A 19,687-nucleotide genomic window follows, 5' to 3' on the forward strand; every position below is an offset into this window, starting at 1 on the left:
CTGGCTGGCAAATACATATTCAGATCAACCAAGACTGGTGTAGAACTGCCCTTCACGGAATTTCTTCTGAGCTTACCCTCGTGGCACTCTGATGAGGCCGAGTACGGATGTGCGAGTTGCTAAAGGGCAAGCAATGGCATTAGCGCAATGGGAACTCAAGAAGGAGGTCATCCTAAGATTTAATGATCAAGAGTTCCTCCGTAATGAGGGAGCCCCGTGTCAGCAACGCTGCCGTGGAAAATATGGCCCCGTGGCTGAGCTCTCTTGACTACCCCAGCTCCATACAGATGTCTGTTTTGTCTTGCTCAAGGGGTGGCAGAGGCACGAGGGCCTCTCTCGTGGCAGGGTATTTCCTTCCAGAGGAAGCAAGAGGCTTGTGCTGGGCTCTAGTTGTTTCGGGCATTTCCCTCCAAGCCCTGATTCCCCTAAACTCAACAACACGGTCACAGGCTTCTAGCATCCTTTCAAACTTCAGCCTCTGAAAATTGTTCTGATTCCAGTTTGCCAAGAAAGGAGTGTCATGTAAGCAAATGCAGATAAGGCCAGTTCCAGCTGGCAAAGCTTTCTTACATTTCTATGCCAGAGCTTAGTGATTGAACCAAAAGGCTAATTCCTCCCCTGTGTCTGTTTGCCAGGGGTTCAGGGATGGCCAGGTTCTGGGACTGCTGGGAAATGAGGGTGACCTTCCCCGGAATGCCTGGTTCTGTCCCTTTGCTTCTGCCCCGAGCTTTGTGGTGTCCTTGAAGTTCAACACTGAGCCCAGGAAGGAGATGTATCTATGACCTTGGCACTGTACCCTCCCCATGAGTTCAAGCCATTCTTACCATGGAGGAGTTCCTTTTGTCACACTCCAACCGGTGACCTTATTTCTAAGTATTCTGTATACAACCCCTTGCCTGTTACTGATCTTAGAAGGTACTCGAACATTTTACTATTTAGGTCTCTCTCAGTTGTCCATGTATACCATCACCCTCCTCCCAGATCTTACTCTGCGTCACGGAGTTTATCTCTTGTATTTTTGGTCTACTTATTACTCTTAAATAGTTCTCTCCTCCCTAGTCACTAATTTCTTTTTCTTCCAAAACCATGCAATATGCTTCTGATGAAGACTTATAAGTACATAAAACAAAGGAAGATTTTCTTCCACTTTTCCACACTCTGAGAGGACCGCTCCAGAAGGAGATTTCCATGCTAGTGGTGACAAGTGTTCTGAGAGGGCTGTACCTTCCATGACATAAAAGTGACATCTTGCTGGACTCGAGTCTTTTGATGATATGTTCTTACCTGCTCTGACTTTCAAACCTTCTGGTGAGAAGGGTCCCTCTGTTGTTTACCTTCACACCTAAAGTTGTTTATTTTTGCTCACAGATTGAATAGGAAACGAGGCTTATTAGGGGTGAAATGAAACGGAAAGTACACAGGACTTAAACAGGTTGGGTCTCTTGGCATTGGTCCGGTGACTTTTGCTTAGTTCACTGTGGGGACCTCACCTGTAATGCCGTCTCTGGTTCCTTCCAGCTCTCACAGTTTGTGGATCCTTCTAAGCCCATCTTTATGTGAGCACCTTTCTCAGGTCAGGCACTAGAATCAAGACTGTCCTCTTCTCTCCACAGGTCACTACAGAATCTCTCAAAGGTAGGTTCTGTGCCCTCTTCAGCTTTAACATCCCAGGGTCTGACACAGAGCAGGGCACATGGTAAGCGCCCAGTAGGCGTTGATGATGGTTATCAGTGGTGGTGGGAGCAGGGGTGGCGGCAGCTGTGGGAATGGTAGGAAAAGCCCTTCTGATGCGGCAACTTGCCAAGTGGGTTTTATTATAGACATGCAGCGTGCTCTAGTTCTGCCTGACTGAGGAAGACTCACAGATGGCTATTTTTGGCCAGCCTTCTAGCCATCACGCCCCTATTTGTCATACTACCACTACACGGTTTGGCCATACCAACATTGAGGAACATCTGTCTTTGGGGAAGTCTAACTGAAGCCCATAAAGAATAAACTTCCAGGTCTCCTTGCTTGAGATTAGCCTCTCCTAATTTTTTTTTTTTTTTAACAGAGCAAGTAAGGACTATCAAAATTGGAATTTCCCAACCTCCCATCTCTCTACCGCTAAACTGACTTTACTCTGCTCTCATTTCTCTTTGCCCTCTTGCCTCAGCAAATGTCATGAGCTCCTTGCTCTCCAGGCTAAACTCTCTACCTGTACGGCGGCTCCCCAATCCTCTCTGCTTCCTCTTAGACCCCGCTCCTTCCATTGTATCTTCATCTTTCATCTTTATAACCCTTCAACCACTTGAATTATCCCTCCGCCAACCTTCTAGCTTCCCCCCGAATAATTTACCACTGTTTCCTTTCAACATAGTAACCACCAAATGTCCTGAGTGGGTAGTTTATGCATCTTCTCTCTCTGTCCTCAACTTCTTTTCACTCTTCACATTATTGTTATTTGCTTTCAACCCCTTTCATTCTACAGAAATAGCTCTGGAGAAGGAAATCAAGGGCTTCCCAGTCAGAGATTCACTTTTCCATTCGGTGATCATTTTATCTATATCAGCTGAAGAATGTGTCCCTCTTGACCAGGTCTGCCTTCTCGAAAATTCTCTCTTCCCTTGATGTCCCCAATTGTATTCTCTCCAGATTCTCTTCCTAAATCTTTGGCCTTCTCATTCCTTTTCCCCCTTATTCCTCTAAAGAAATCATTTACATTTTGCATATTTTCCAGAATTTCACTGGTAATGTTCGGCTCTTCTTCACCGTTGCTGGGGGATTCTCTTCTCTGCCCACCTCAACCTCCATCTCTAATCCTTCCCTTTTCCCCAAGACTCAAGACCTAAGACTCAAGAAATGCTGAGCATTTCTACCTGGTTTCAGCAGGGACATCAGTGGTCACCATCTCTTTTCTCTGTATCCACCAATAGATTTGTCCACTACGTTGAAGGGTCACCGCACAAAGGGAGGAGTCCCTCTCGATGCCCTCCTCCATCCTCCACGTTCACTCATTTACAATGTGCTGTTCTTTTTACCACCTAAATACTTCTCCTGTCTTCTCCTGTCCATTTCCCAAAGTTGTATGAGTTTACAGTATCTGCTCTCATCAGAACCGAAACTGCTTCCTCACGTGTCTCCTTTTCTTCGGTTTCCTGCCATTCTAGTCTATTCTGCATGACAGTTACCTTCTTACAGTGCCGCTTCATCACCTGACTCCTCTGCTCGAAGCGCTTCACTAACTCCCCGCTGCCTTCCCAACATGAGCGTAACCTCACTCCCTGTGTTGGTCCTAGGGCTGCTGTATCGAATCGCCACAAATTGGGTGGCTTTAAACAACGTAATTGTATTCCCTGACTCTGCAGGGGGCCAGAGGTTCAAACATGGGCTAAACTCAAGGGATCCATAAGCTGGTGCCTCCTAGAGGCTCTAGTAGAGAATCTCTTCCTTGCCCATTCCAGCTTCTCAAGATCCACCTATGTTCATTGGTTTGCGGCCCTCTCCTCCATCTTTAAGGTGTATCACTCCAATCTCTGAGTCACCCAGGACTCTTCCTTCCTCCTCTTTCTTATAAGGACCCTTGGGACTACACAGCGCCCACCCAGATAACCCAGGATAATCTCCCTATCTCAAGAGTCTTCATTTAAGCGTATGGGAAAAGTCCCTTTTGCCATTCACAGGTGACATTCACAGGTTCCAGAGATCAGGTCCTGGGAGTCTTTGAGAGCTACGGGTCAGCCTGCCGTACCTACACCCTCTCCAGCAGGGTCGGAGTCTACTCCCTATGCCAAGGGTCCTCCACTCTGATACGAGGCAGTCTGTGCTCAATCCCAAGACCTTGCATTTGCCTGCAGACAGTGGAAGGCCTCAGGGCCTCCCTCCTTGCCCTAGTCTAAGGCCATAGATACACTCACTGAAGTCTCCACCACTAAGCTTCTATCTCATGCAGAAATTTCCGCTCGGGTCCCTGTCTTGTCTTCTTGTGGGTTTCTCTGTTTTTTTCCTTTCTTAGGTGTCTGTTCAGTTGCCTAATCTCTGGGAGGATCTCCCCCTCTCATTAGCCTCTTAGGATCAGCAAACCAGTCTTCCTGCCTATGATTTCTGTTTCTTACTTTCATGTATTAATTGCCCTCTTCAGCTCTATAAATTTTCACTTGCAATTAAATGATACCCTGTCCTAGTGTCAGGCCCCATGTCTGGGTACAGGGTCAAGGTTTGGAAGAGGGCTTTGATCCTTTGCCATATCTCAGAGCCTATGTGCCTGTGCTGCCCTGTTGTCTCTTCTCCTTCCATTCTACCGCCCCTTCTTCTGGTTTGTCCAGATAAGAGAAGCTCACATGCTACCACGTCCACCACACCTCCCTTGCTGCTCTGGGCAGAGGTCTTTGCTGCCTCTCCCAGCACCTTGTATCTGTCACTTGACGGTGCTTTTCCTATTTCCCTATGTTGTCATTGCCCTGCGTGACTGTCTCCCGTGGTAACAGATTGAACAACACTTACCATAGTTTTCTCCCTTTTTTAGCTTAACAAGATTATTTATTTAAAAAACTCAAAATGTATAAAACAGGACAAATGGAAAAGTAAATCTGCCTCCTACTCTTATTTCCCAGTGATTGAGTTTCATTCCCCAGAGGCCACCGAGCAGCCATTGCTACCAGTAGACTGTGTATCCATCCAGACATATCCCATTCTTAGCCATTTGGAAGTGAACAAAGCAAATTGCAGAAGAGTCTCATCTGTTAGGGTCTCATCTGTTTTAAAACTATATTTATAAATATATGCCAATACACACACACACACACACACACACACACATATAAAGATTATATATATATATATATATATATATATATATCTTTTAGTCTCACTAAAAATATGTCTATGGATGTGTATATACAATATGTATATGTATATATACATATAATATATATAGAGAGAAACATATGTATATAACCTCAAAATAGCTTTATTTGTGTGTATATATGAGAACAAATTGTCTGTTTGCTCCAAGATTAGGGCTATGGGGTAGAGACTTTTATTTTTTTGTACTAGAAATTCCTGTATTGCTTTTCCCGCAATAAACATGTGCCACTTTTACAATCAAACCTTTTAACACATTGAAAAAATATATTCCGTGAAGTTTGTGTTACCTTGAGTGAAGACTTACAAAGTTGACTTAAAAAAACCAAAGCAAAACCAAAGCAAAGCATACAGTTGCTATCTACAGAGAGCTGAACTTTGGATAGAAATCTGGGGGGAAGTGCAAAATAATATCATGTCTTATTAGTATTTGCGTCTTCATCCCCGACACGGTGCCTGGCATATAATTAACATGCACTGTTTGGAAGGAATGAATCTTTTATTTTGTTCTTCCTTCAGAAGAAAGCAATAAAGAGCTACAGATCTGTAGATTCCAGACAAGCGACCAAAAAAAAAAAAAAAAAAAAAAAAAAATTGAATCTTCTTCAAATAAGAACTTCCAAGGGCTTAATTTTAATCCGCCACCTGACACACTAAACACAATACATTTTCTTCTCTTCTTCTCTTTCTTTCTTTCAATACTCCATTCAGGAGTGGATTTCCTCAGGGCTTTCTTCCTTTCCTTTTCCAATACCACTTTCATTGTTACTTTAGATCTGACCTTTGTCATCATCTCTTCTTGCCATCACCTTTGGTACACGTCTGGGAGGTTATCTGGGTTGATATGTGGCAATCCGGAAACTCTTCTTTTCTGCTGCACTTTCTAGTCCATAACCCACTGGGTTTTTGTTTGTTTCTTTGTTTGTTTCTAGCCCGTTGCCTCCTTTCCATGGGGAAAGCTAAGAAGAACGCTTTCCTCTTCTTCCATGATACAAAGCTGGGCGTGGGGGGGGTTGTTGTTGGTTTTGCTGTTGTTGTTGTTGTTGTTTTGTTTTCCATAAGATGACCCTCTAGCTCCAAGAAGTCTTAAGACAGATGAGAGGCAAAGGAAGAAGTAAGTCACCTAGATGGCATTGTATTTCTGCCACACAGGACACCATGTTTTCCGCTTTCCATTGATTTGTTCTTTCCACTCTCCACTGATTTGTTTTTGGGTAGATAGAGCCCAAGATGGACTCTGTTGGTCCCTCTCCCCAGAATAACGAATAGATTTCCTCTACAGCTGAAGCAAAAACAATACCGGGATCAGCAGTCAGCCTTCTGAGCCTGACCTGTGAGTGCGGGTCAGCAGAGACCCAGCCTCGTGCTGGTGCAGTTCGTAGGCTAACTTACATAATTGCGGTAAGTGGCATAAACATCTGATTAAAGTTCAGGAACGCAACATAGAAATCCAACAAAGAGTTATCATGTAAGTTTCTATAATGTTTTGTGTTTTACAACCCTGGGGTTGCAAGCCAGCTCCAAAGGCTCTTTTCATGCACGTTTACAACCATGAAGTTAGCCCTCCGGTGGCAAAGCAATTATGGCATAGAGCTATTTTCTTTAAATGATTAATTCATTCACTCCTCAAACATTTGCTGAGGGCCTGGTGTCTGCAAAGCCCTGTAGTGAGCAGAGAGGGGATTGAGGTTGAGAGGAGACAGCTGCTCTATGGCTTTCCTAGTCAGAAAGGCCTGGAGAGGGTGCTGCCGAAGCTGGGCCTGGTGGTATCATAAACAGAGGCTCTGAAAAGGAGCTAAGCTTTCTGAAACATATGGGTGAGGTTTAATTTGAATCTTCTAGTCCCTGGGCTCTGAGGCAGAGTCCAGAGTAATGTGGCTCTGTAGGCTGGAAGGAAGACGTCGTTATGAATAATCTTACCAAACAGCATGCTATGTAGTTTTTTTCACTGAATTCTGAAGTCTTACCCTCCCCATTCTGGAAATGGGGAAATCAAGTCTCAGAAAGCTTAAGTGACTTGCAGGTAGACACATAACCAGTCAGGGGCAGAACCAGGGCAAGAAGAATGCTTACCTGCTGAGATATATTGACGATGGCTGTGTGCCGTTTTTGCCTGCCAATGGCACAAGAAGAGATTAAGGTAGGAAGATGAGTGAATGAGACCGGGACATAAATGAAGCCAGGCCACTGGTCTAAGAACACAACAAGATCAGAGGTCTCCCCTCGTTAGACTTCATAGTGGGTCCACTGCCTTTCACGTTGAATTTGATCAGTGATCAGTGATGATGGTACAGTTGCTGGAGTCGTTTTGTTTTCCTGTATGCCAGCGGTCCTCAAAATTATTTGCGCCTATGTATCACCTGGGATCTTGTTAAAATGGATCTTCTGATCCCAGGTGATACGTAGGTGCAATTCATGAGAGTGGGTGGGGCCTGACATTCTGCGTGTCTAACGGGCTCTCACTTGATGCCAGTGCTGCCAGTCCTTGGACCCATTTTGAGCAGCGAGGTGACACACTTGTCTCAGAGATGAATAGGGAATGTTCCCTCATCACCCTCGTTCGTCCTGTCTGATGCGGCAGCTTTAATGCTGGAGCCACAGCCTGGGGGCCTCCAGGGGTATGTCCTGGTGTCATCCCCACACAGGAGTGTCACAGATAAGAGGACTGGACTGAATGGTTTTCACTTTGGACCGGGACTTTCCTCTGATTAAGCCATTGATCGGTAGGCTCGTGTGCAGAATTGAACAGTCTTAAGCCCTCAGGCACTGAAGGAAATTGGAAACATGCCAGCAATCAGGACTAAAGGTGATAAGCTGATTTTTCTAAACTTTGTACTGTTGACAACATTGGTCTCATCTTACTGTCTCAAGCATTCCCTAGGTTTTTTTTTTTTTTTTTTTTCTTGTTTTTTCTTTTTAAATTAGTATTCAAGAGGCTCTCATTTTTTGTTCTTGTGGAAACCGCTAATGGTTGTAGAGTTTCATGTTTTAACATAGGGCTAGCATTTTAGTTAATGGAACAATTGTGAGTAGTGATGCCCAATTCCCTTCATATAATTATGGGCCTGACAAGAATGACATATTGTGCATACACATACAATTTAGTAGTTAATTGTATAGTATTCTGGATTATTATCTACTCCAGACATGTAAGCTTTGCCCTCACAACTTGATTGATTGCTTCTTGGAAGAGAGCTTACCCATTCATTTAGTTAACACCTTCTATATCTAAACATTGGTCTAGGCATTGGGCATTTAATGATGAATGACACAGAGAAGTTTCCTGCTTTTATGAAGCTTATATCCCAGTGAAGAGAGACATACAGTGGCAGGTAACAATAAATGAAAGCAATAATTCTAGATAATGCGAGGTACTATGAAGAAACTGAAACCAGATGATGTGATAGAAGTTGGCTGGAGGATTGGGAGCTGATTAAGATGGTGGCCACAGAAAGGCCTCAGTGATGGTGATAAGGGGGTGAGATTGAGCTAAGACCTGGAAAAAATAAAAAGGAGCTGGGACAGAACCATCCAGGCAGAGGAAATGGCAAATGCAAAGGCTTCATAATTTTTTTTTTAAATTCTCATAGCTTCTAGCATAATGCTTCTAGTAGGGTCTATAAAGTTACTTGGTAAATATCAGACTGATACCCAATAGGACTGTGGAGAAGTGAGGGGCCTGTGTTCTCTGATGGCGGATGAAGAGGAGAAAGCCTACTTTCTCCAGACTTGTTCTGTTTCCTAGATTCAGCAAGCTGAGATAGGACCATTGTGTTTACCTCATCTTCTTGTGTTGTTTTTTTTTAATATTTTATTTATTTATTTGACAGACAGAGATCACAAGTAGGCAGAGAGGCAGGCAGAGAAAGGAAGGGAAGCAGGCTCCCCACTGAGCAGAGAGCCCAATGTGGGACTTGATCCCAGGACCCTGGGATCATGACCTGAGCCGAAGGCAGAGGCTTTAACCCGCTGAGCCACCCAGGCGCCCCTCATCCTCTTATTTTAAAAAAGTTTTAATTCTAGTATAGTTAATACATAGCACTATACAAGCCCATCCTCTTTTACCCAGCCTGTGGATCTGTGCACAAGTGGGATGGCTGTGGTGATACAGACCCACGAGAAATAAGCATAAGGCACAGTACATATATCTACCAGCACCTTTATCTCAATGTCATGTGCTTTACTCCACAAGTAATAGTTTATTTCTGGAAAAAAAAAAAAAAAGCTGGAAATAAATTTATAAGGTAGATGATGATACAAGGGGTTATTGCACATCAAATGTGAAAATCTTAGCATTTTAGTTAATGGGACAATTGAGGTTTTCATGTCTTCAGGGGTGAATGGCTTGATTCTGAAGTAGTAGCATGTCTCCATTGCCCGCCCTGCTCTAAGGCGGCGTGTTGAGGGAAAGAACTCTGGGTGAGGAATCAAGAGACCCCGGTTCTTGGTCTCAGTTGAGCCATTAGCCAGGTGGCCTTGAGTCAGTTACGTAATCCTCTTCAGAATAATCTCACCTGTGTGGTAATGAGCCAGAATTAGATGATACTTAGAATTGCTTCTACTTCTAATGTTCGGTGACTCTGTACCCTCAGCCAGTGATTTCTACTTCTGGTAACAGACGAGATCAGGCGCGCTCAGGGCGGTACGGCCGTAGACTCTACTTCTGCTAACAGACTGCAACGTTTGATGATGCCTGGCTCGTGGCTAAATAGGTCAGCTCAACTCATGTGGAAGGAGTTTAGTGTCATTGTTGGTAGCAAATGTTTAAAGTGTGACAGCGGTGGAGTTTCCTTAATGGCTGCGAGCCTCAGTTTCCATGTCTGTAAAATGGGACTGTGAGTATTTATCATACAAGTGAGGATTGGGCAAAGATTGAATACAGCCATTCTGTATGAAGCACAATGTCTAGCATTCTGTGTTTAATGCATTGTGGGTCTTATTGTTATTACTGTTATGATTAGAATTATTCTAATAAATTTGCAGTTCAGCTTATTATTTTTTGAACAGAATAGTAACTGACAAAAATTTCAAAGGGATAACAATAAAACTTGCCCTAGGTAAATTCGCTCTTCACAGAAACACTGATGTGTATTTTACAAGTCACAAATCACCTATTAATCAGGCTAGTGGAACGGGGACCCCAAATCTTCATTCCAAAAATCAGGGTCAACAGCACAACCATTTGGCAACTATTTTCAATTCCAGTTGTAGTCCCTTTGCTGGGAAAAGAACAGGAAATAAGCATAGTTTCTCCCACCCATATGAGAGGGACTTTTGGGGGATAGGGGTGGGGATACAGGAGAGGGGGCTAGAAGAATATGCTCTCTGTGGAAAAGGATCCCTGGGGAAGTCTTTTTGATAAGCAGCCTGGGTGTTTCTGCCTTTTAAGTGCAAAGGAGCTGTAGGGTGCATTCCACAAAGGAGGAAAATTCATGAATGTCTCTAGCTGAGCCAGCCTTCCCTTTTACCTGCAGTTCAAAGCCTCTGCCATCTGGCGCCACAGCCTGCCTAAAGATGCCAACCCAGATTCCCCCTGGGCCTCCCGTGTGGGACCCTGGCCCTACCTACAGGTCAAGTTCTAACATAAGTGCATGGTGTTGGGGCCAGGAGAGAACTGGTTAGCAGTTTCCTGTTTCTGTTAGACCCCTATCCTGTCCTGATTTCCACTGGCAGTCTGCTGTCGAGGAACACCGAGGCATCTCTGGGTTCATTCCCCACGCCGACCCCAAAGTGTCACACCAGGCACCGTGTCTAGCCGTCAGTCAGTCAGTATCGATGGAATGAATATGTGAGCGAATGCCATACTTCTTCTTCTTCCCTTTCCAAGGAAAATGACTGCGTACTGTCCGAGACAGCCTCTCCTTGAACACCTTGCCCCCAGCGCCCCTGGCTCCAGCCCACCCCTTCATCATCCCTCCTCCCTATCTCCAGGTCTGAGTGTTTTGTGGCTGTGTGGGGGGAGGGATGGAGGCAATGTCATGTCCTGGAGTTTGGCATTAGAAAAGTAGGCTAGACAGGAGCCTGGGTGGCTCAGTCGGTTAAGTGTTTGCCTTTAGCTCTGGTCATGATCCTGAGGTCCTGGGATGAAGTCCCACTCCCTGCTCAGCAGGAAGTCTGCTCCTCCCTCTTCCTCTGCTTGTGCTCTCTCTCACTCACACTCTCTGTCAAATAGATAAAATCTTTAAAAAAAAAAAAAAAAAGGAGAATAGCGTAGACATTAAGCCAAGTGATCAGTACAAGGTAGAACTAGGATTAAATACTAGGATGTAGAATCAATCCAGGTGCGGACTTCCAATTTGTGATAGTTATTCCAAATTTCTGGCTACCAGTTAATGTTCTAGGAGCCAATAATAGCCTTTCTTTAACCACTTTTCCTGAAATTGCCTTTCTTTTACAAAGCAAGTCAGAAAGTTTTCTTGGGTTGGGGGTGCATAAGTTGTTGGGATGTGTCAGGTGTAACACATAACTTGGGTTTAAATGGAAACACAAGACATAAAACCGTTTTGACCTAAACCAACAAATCAACAAACCCCGTTCATCTGAGCTTATCTGTTTGGCCACTAGCCATTTCTGGTTCATTCCTAATTTCCATTCCTCTGTGGTCAGAGACAGTCTTCCTGAATCTCATGGAATTCTTTGGAAGTTGTTTCAATTATTGGAAGATATAAATTTCAAAAAATTATAAAAATACATAAGAAAAACTAAGGTCAAAGAAACCAGCAAGAACTGGAGGAGACAGGTAATTGATTTTGAAAAAAATGGGAGTAGTTGACATCGTTTTCAGATGTGGCCCCAAGTGCCAGCTACATTATAAAGTGTAGATGATTAATGTTTCAAGAGACAGAGGTTCCAGAATACATCATTTCTTTCTCCGTTACCGATGAGGGGAAGATAGCTCTGATCAGATCAACTTCCCTCCTTTAAAAATTCTCAAGTACACACTTTGACCTTACTCCTGATAAGTTGCTGTCGGGAGAGTCAGTGACATGCAGACCTCTGTTAGCAGCACCTTGAGGGAAGGCTGGGGTCCTTTGCAAGGTAACGATGCTTATGCATTCAATCCGAAATGGGCGTTAATTGGCTATTCACTGTGGACCAGGCACAGTGCTAGGCATCAGACCAAAAGAGGTCTCCAAGCCCACTGTGGAATTCTAGATGTTGAAGGAAAGCCTGACTGTTTCCTCTGCCAGCCTTTCCTTACCTCTTCCCTCCCTGCAATTGGTGAGTCAGTGTCTGTGGGACAGCATGGTAGAGCCCTTGGGGGACACACAAAAGAGGCAAAGGAAGCCGTTGCAAGATCCAGAACATATTTTCCACCTTGAGAGTTTCTCCCGTTCCACGGAAGGTTTCTCAAGGGCAGGCTTAATGCATGCTCCATCAACTCCCAAAGGTTCTGTGGACGTGCTGATGGAGGGAAGCAAAGGGACACCTGTGGAGAGCTTTAAAGGAAAGACCCCTCATGACATCAAGCATTTTTGGGGAGAGGCACTGTTGGGATAGACTGGGCCCTTTCATTAGAAGGGAATACTCGTCTCAGCTTAGTCATCACCACACAAGACCCATCGACGTGATTAAGTCTGCTGAGGGACAGTGTTCCCAGTACTCCGTTAGAAGGTGACACCACAAGAGCCCTCCATCTAAGGCAATGGCAAAATCAAGCAGGTCCAAAAAGACCTTAGAACATTTTTGTTTTTGCTGATTAAAAAAAAAAAATGATAACAATGGAAGAAAGAAAAAGAAAAGGGGAAAGAAGAATTTCTTCAGCTCTATTTCTCAGTAAATCTGCCAGTTAAGATATGTGCTTTGCAGGTGAAATGTGAGTCCCGGTGACAGGGAAAAACAACCTAATCGGGTAAACCAGCAGCCCGGGCTCCCTTGACATTTTTCTGTTTCCTTGAGGTTTTTCTGTAGTCAGGCTGATCCCACGGGGCAGTGGGGGGGGCGGGGGGCGGGGCTCATAAAGTCACTCTTTGCGTGCACTTCCGCCTCCCGTGCTCACGGCCAAGGCCCCTCCCATCAATTTATTACAAATCCAGTCGATGGCTGTGGTGATTGGTTCTATATATATTGATGTGTTGGGGGCATTTATGACTTTATGTATTTTTATTCGGTCGGCTCTGCCTCCTCCCCCAGAGAGCAGGGAACTCAGCCCACTTCTCAGCTTCCCTTGGGTGTTGCCGTAGATTCTGCTCACAGCAGGCCCACATTCTCTATTGATCACAGTAATGTGGATGGGGATGACAGCAGACACAGCCTCCCAGCTTTACCGGCCCCTGCATTCTTTTATAGGGCTGAATTGAAAGGAGACGTTATCACTGCAAACCATCCACCATCTCTGTCTTCACGGGTAATTAGTATGTTGGAACCTGTATAGACAGGTCGCTGGGCAGGTAAAGGCCATTCGTGATCCACAGATAAACGTCAAAGCAAATTGAAACCCCAGATAATCTCCCCTATAATTCCATCAGGTATTTTTTTTATGCTTTCATTATTTTTTTCATCATTATCGAGTCTCCACTCTGTGCAGGTGTTGGGCAAACAACACTGAAGGGGGGACAGGAAACCTGGTCTCACGGGGGAGACTATAAACCAGAAAATGAAGAATAAAGAAAATATCAGGAACCTTGACAGCTAGGAGGGTGATGAGGACAGTGCTGTGACAGCAAGTACAAGAAGCAGGGCCCACTTGAGAGAGCGCCATCTGGGAAGGTGTGCGAGGCCCCTCTGCTAAGATGTGGAGGAGGAGCTGGAGGAAAGACATCGAAGAGGGTGAATGGCCAGTGCAAGGAGGCAGGGAAGCATAGTGCGGTCAGAGCCGCCTGACAAGGAAGCTGAGGGCTTTCTAGAAGCTGGAAAGGCTGAGGTTGGCCGTGCAGCGCCGCATTGATTCCAGCCAGGCTGCTGGAAAGGAAGCCACTGAGGCGAGTGCCCAGATCACATGTATGATACGCTGGGCTCCCTCCTGCACTGGGGGGAGAATAGCTTCAGAGGAGGCCAGAGTGGGCACAGGGACATGGATGGAGACCTCAAACTGTAACCCAGGCAGTGGACAGGGAGCAGAATGAACAGAGCCAGGTTTATTTGTGCAACAAAGAAACTTGAGGACCGGGGAGTCTGGGGGAGAGCGGAGCAGGGCAGGAGGAATCAGCATAATTCCCAGAGATTTGCTTGAACGACTGACTATGCTGAAGAACCATTTCTACATTAAGGGGCGGGGCGTACACAGGATGGAACAGATTGGGGGAGGTTGGGAAATAGGGAGGGTCACGTAGACTTGTCAGTTTTGAGTCTCCATAGACACATCCAAGTGAAGTCTCGTAGGCTGTGGGACAGGCAGGTCTGGAGCTCAGAAGAGAGGTCAGGGCCAAGAGAGGCAAATCTGTGAGTCCGCAGAATTCAGCCAGTATCTAACCTTTGCAATGGTTGATGGAGAAGATGAGTGGGCCCAGGACGAAGGCCTGAATGGCTCACGGGGAGAGAGAGGGTAGAGGAGGCAGGTAGAGGGGAGCTCAGCAAAGGGGGCTTTGAAGGAGGCACCAGCAGGTGGGGGGATCAGACAGAGACTGTGGCAAAGAAAAGAGCAGGCAGATGTGTCTTGTCCTGCTGAGCAAAGAGGGAGATTAGCAGGGCAAACATCATTGCCCTGTTCCTTTAGAGAATCATAACATATTATCACCACAAAGGCCCTGAGAAATCATTCTAATGGTAACTTACAATGATTAGTATTTCACATATACCGTATTTCTCAGCACTTGATAACGGGAAGAGGTAGGTCACATATGTTGACCCTCGTTGGTGAAGGGTCTTCTGTGAGCTGTTCTCAGTCCCTCTGAATCGGAAAACCAAGAAAGGCACCTTGCAAACCAGATCTGTGTCCCTTGGGTTATCTGCAGGGCACATGTATCATCCCAGGTCCTCAGGGTGCTGAGACATCTGCCTGCAGGCCCTGTGCCCTTGCAGTAGGACTCTCGCCACCCCCTCCCCACCTCTGGCAGCCCAGCACCCCTAATTCCAGAGGAGCGTGCTTGGGGCCCATGATACGAAAACAGTAGTTGGTGGTCACACAGACGGTGGCAGAACCCAGGCTCGGTCACTGTCCCAGTCCCACAGAGCTCTGCATCTGTTTCTCCATACGCTAAACCCACAAGGGCTCTGGGCACTTGTCCACCATCCCGGTGCCTCTCTTTATATTTCTGACCTGCCCGTCATACTGACCCAGGATGAGCACCCCATCCCATAAGGATGCCAGATCACACATGGCACAACCTACTCTTCACAGTTCTAGTATTGCTAGGCATTATTAGTGTAATAGTGAACAAGATGAAATCCTTACTCTGCCTGATTCTTAGCTGGCCATCCCACCCCTGCGGGGAGGGCTCCAGTCTACAAGTTAGCGAGCCCTCGACACCTGCTGTGGAAGTGTACGGACTGCCGGGCCCTCTGCTGAGTGTTGAGAGTGTATTGATGACTAAGAGCCAGGCTCCACCCTCAAGTCATTCATAAAATATTTGGGAGGTTGTCCGGTAAACTGGAAATTATAATAGTAAAGTAAGGGCTGTAAGAGACCTGAGAGCAGGAGACAGCATAGAGAGGCTCCTAATCTAGACTGGGGCAGGATTGAGAAAACCTTCCTGGAGGAAGTGTTGTCTGGACAGAGAGCTGGGAGGGTGGGGTGGGGTTGGAGTGGACCTTAGCACGCAGCCTCTGGGGCCAGGCCAGTCTCAGTCGGAGCAAAGCAAGGCCCAGGAAGCCTGTGGGTGCAGAAATGCAAGGGCAGGGAGGCTAGAGAAGGGCCAGGGCCATGGCCTGCTGCCCATGCCAGTTCCCTTAGTTTTACCTTAAAGTCATTTGAGAATTGCTGAAGGATGGCAACAGAAAGAAGGCATGTCCCCCTTGTGCTTTAGAAGCATACACCCAGCGGCACCTGGGGGGCTCAGTCGGTTGAGTGTCTGGTTTCGGCTCAAGTCATGATCGCAGGGTCCTGGGATCAAGCCCTGTGTCAAGGCCCCTGCTTGGCGGGGAGTCTGCTTCTCCATCTGTCCCTTACCCTGCTTGTGGTCTCTCTCTCTCTCTCTCTCAAATACACAAATAATTTTTTTTTTTTAAAAGCACATACCCAGTAACAGTGAAGAGGTAATGGAGAGATGTCAAATCTAGAGATCGGTCAATCATCCGGAAAATTTTGGAGTAGACCAGTGGGAAACGTGGACGATCTGGACTAAGGGGAACAAATGTCAAGCGTTGTGTGGATGTGACAATAATTTGGGAAATGTCCCCCAAAATCTGACTCCTGGTGAGTGGGATAAGCCATGCAAGCCTTACCCACATCAGTCTCCTAGGTGGACCTAAATGGAGAGCCCATGGGCCCTCCATTTGTGGAGTGACTTCTCTCATTGTGCAACAGCAAGAATTCAAAGCTCTTTGGCTCAGATTGAACCAGGCTGACGTGGATTTCTGAGTAGCAGAATTTTTGGTCTTCAGGACAGGACAATTTGCTTCTCGATGCTGACAATGCTGGGGATCCAGAGGTAGCAAACCCACCTTTCTGGAATGTTCATCCTAGCAATATCTCACTTTTGGGGGGTCTGGGGGTTCCTGAACCAGCCTCACCTGAGATGTAAGGGAGGAATGGGGAACCTAGTCACCCGTATCCTTGTCTCACAAACAACGTGTGCGATGGCAGGAATGCCAAGGAGAAGCACCATGAGCCCAGAACAGTCCTCTGGCCGAGGGCAGGGGGAAAAGGTCAGCTGTGATCTTTATGATCTCGGGTTCTCTGATCCACATGAGTCCATCCCCCATCACAGCAGCTTTTCCTGGAAAAGCCATCTGGGGGGAGATGAACTACGGATGTTGGTGAGGATTGAGAATGGGCGGGGGAAGGTGGGGAGGTTCAGATCTGTAAACCCTACCAGTGCGTCCCTGCAGGAACTAGAGGTCATATTTCTGTGAGTACTCTGATTCTTGCCATTCGGAGCGTATGTCTCCTTGTTATCTTTTAATTGGTTTTTATTCTAAATTTAACACTAAACAGTTGGTGATGGGAGTGGCTGTGAGCCCTGGCGTGATGCATGTTAATTCTAGGGATGCCTGAGACGTCAGGACTCACCTGTGCCCTCCCTCTCCTTCCCATGTCACACCAGCCTGCATTAAGGAGCTGGAGATCGCTCATTGTGCCCTTTCCTGCCTGTGTCATGTTTATAGATGTCAGGTTTGGGGGAACAAAGGGAAGAGTCATCTAAAATGTGAATGACACCACCAGAAGCCCCGGGAAGCAGCAGCTGAATGCCAATAGAGCGGAAGCTGCTATCTGCAGGCCCGTGATACATGACATCCTGCATCCCGGAAGAGGCCTTCAGAAGTTGTTGAAAGCAAAATGCAGTAATTGGGGTGTTCTGGAAAAAGCCAGAGAAGTCCGGGTTTGGAGATCTCATCTCTTTAGGGTATGGAAGGAAACGGGGTGCAAGGTGGGGGAGGAAAAGGATGGGGCTGGGTGATTTTAGGACAAATGACTCAAAGCCTCTGGGCCTTGGTGTCCTCATCTGCAAAATGGGACGATGCTAATATTGCAGAGCATAATGAGGACTAAGTCTTGAGGCTGTTAGAGCATCTGGCCCATAGTAGGTCCTCAATAATGTGAACTCTTAGGGTCTGTTCCAGGAGGGGTACAGTCCCACAGCAGTCCAACAGGATACTCCGCAAGGAGTGAATTCCATGTTCAGATTATTTTTCTGACAACACTGCGTGCAATTATTTCCTTTTTGGAGATTTGTAACACGTATTAGAATTCTAAAGGCTTTCTGTAGATTTATGAGAAAACCGCTTAACTTTCACTTGGGTTGTTTGTTCACATTAGAGCCTGAACATCTTTTTTATTTGTCTTTCTATTTGCTATTTTTAATAATGCTAGAAGCGGATTCAAAAAACAAAAGTTCTATGAAATCTACTTGGGAAAATCATGAGTGTTTATTACACAGCTTCTAATAAGGCATAAGCTTTCTCTTTAACCTCCTCTTTCCAGATGAGGCACCGAGTCCTTGTATGTCTTCTGCAGTACCCGCTCGGTTTGCCCCTCCTGCGCGGACACATGATTGCTGTCCCTGAGCGCAGACCACCAGGCCTGCCTCGTCACTGCAGCGCCCTGGCCGGTCGCGTTCACTTCCGGGCTCCCATTTACTCCGACTTCGTTCCAAGTCAGTCTGCACTGCACTGCCTGCCTCATCTCCCTCATCCACTTCCATGCTCCATGCCTTATTACCACTGCGTCAAGCCCGAGATTTCTGGTCTGGCTCTTCAGGGGCCCATTCAGTATGGCGCTACCTGACCTGCGTCACTTCATGTAAAAGTCGGTGTCACAGAGTGAAACTCTTTGAAGAGCTCTTTGGCCCCCTTCGCCTATGTTGTTTGACCTTGTTGGCCCTGCCCCGATCATCCACGTTGTCCCTGACCACCTCATCAGCAACTCCAATTCGTAAAATGTGGTCTTCTGAGAAGCCTTCCGAGACTTCTCTGGCGCTCTAGACTCCTTGGATGCTGACCGTCTCAACCACACGACGGGGGACTGATTGTGCACCTGGAGTCCGCCAGGCCCAGGGACACGTTCCACCTCCTCCACGTACAGCTCTGTGATTGGGGGCAAAGTGACTTCCCTCTCTGCTGCTCGGGTCTGTCATCAATAAGGGAGGGACAGTTTCAGCACCCACCACTAAGGTCATTGGGAAGAACTGAGTGTTGAACCTTACCTGGACATGAACAAATCCAGTCATCCTTCATGTTGTGGAAGATGGCCTACCACGAGGAACTACCCTTCCCCATGAGATGATAGTAAGACTCATGGTTGCCTCCTTCGTTTATAAGAAGGATATAGACTCGCAAAATCCCCATTCTTTGCTCTATAAAGGGTCATCTCAACTGCTGTCTCCAGTGATAGATCAGAAAAAAATGCTTGCTTATTAACCTTTAGTTATACCCCTGAATTTTGGCCCACAATCAGTGTGAACGAGCATATTGTCCCTCCTGAGAAGAGGCTAGCCTCAAACTTCTTCCCCACTCCTGGTTCTTCTTCTTCTTCTTTTTTTTTTTTCTTAATTATTGTTTTTTTAACATATAATGTATTATTTTCTTTGGGGCTACAGGTCTGTGAATCATCAGTCTTACACAATTCACAGCACTCACCATTGCACATACCCTCCCCAAGGTCCATCACCCAGCCACCCCATCCTTCCCACCCCCCTCCCCTCCAGCAACTCTCAGTTTATTTCCTGAGATTAAGAGTCTCTTATGGTTTGTCTCCCTCCTGATCACATCTTGTTTCATTTTTTCCCCTCCCTGCCCTCCATGACCCCCCGCCCTGCCTCTCAAATTACTCATATCAGAGAGATCATATAACTGTTTTTCTCTGATTGACTTATTTTGCTTAGCATAATACCCTCTAGTTCCATCCACATTGTTGTATATTCCCTGTTGGCCATCTGGATGTCTTTTTTGCAGAAATGTCTGTTCATGGCCTCTGCCCATTTCCCAATTGGATTATTTGTTCTATGGGTGTTGAGTTTGATAAGTTTTCTATAGATTTTGGATACTAGCCTCCCCCTTTTAAAAGATTTTATTTATTCATTTGACAGACAGAGATCACAAGTAGGCAGAGTGGCAAGATTTCAATTTTTGATGGCTGCATACTATTCCATTGTATAAATACACCACATCCTCTTTATCCATTCATCTGTTAACGGACATCTAGGTTCTTTCCATACTTTGGCTGATGTGGACATTGCTGCTATAAATATTCAGGTATACATGTGCCCCTTCAGATCCCTACATCTGTATCTTTAGGGTAAACCCAGTA

At 46.0% G+C, this 19,687-nt stretch overlaps 1 protein-coding gene across 6 annotated transcripts in view; it reads left to right on the plus strand.

Annotated features, from left to right (window-relative positions):
* The window catches only part of LOC111150676 (astrotactin 1), a 320,695-nt gene that overhangs the window by 245,923 nt on the left and 55,085 nt on the right, over nucleotides 1–19,687 (plus strand). The gene's annotated exons all lie outside the window — the stretch shown is intronic.

This window comes from Enhydra lutris, unplaced genomic scaffold (assembly GCF_002288905.1).
Source record: "Enhydra lutris kenyoni isolate GAN:26980312 unplaced genomic scaffold, ASM228890v2 scaffoldscaffold24, whole genome shotgun sequence".
In the NCBI taxonomy this organism is placed as follows: Eukaryota; Metazoa; Chordata; class Mammalia; order Carnivora; family Mustelidae; genus Enhydra; species Enhydra lutris.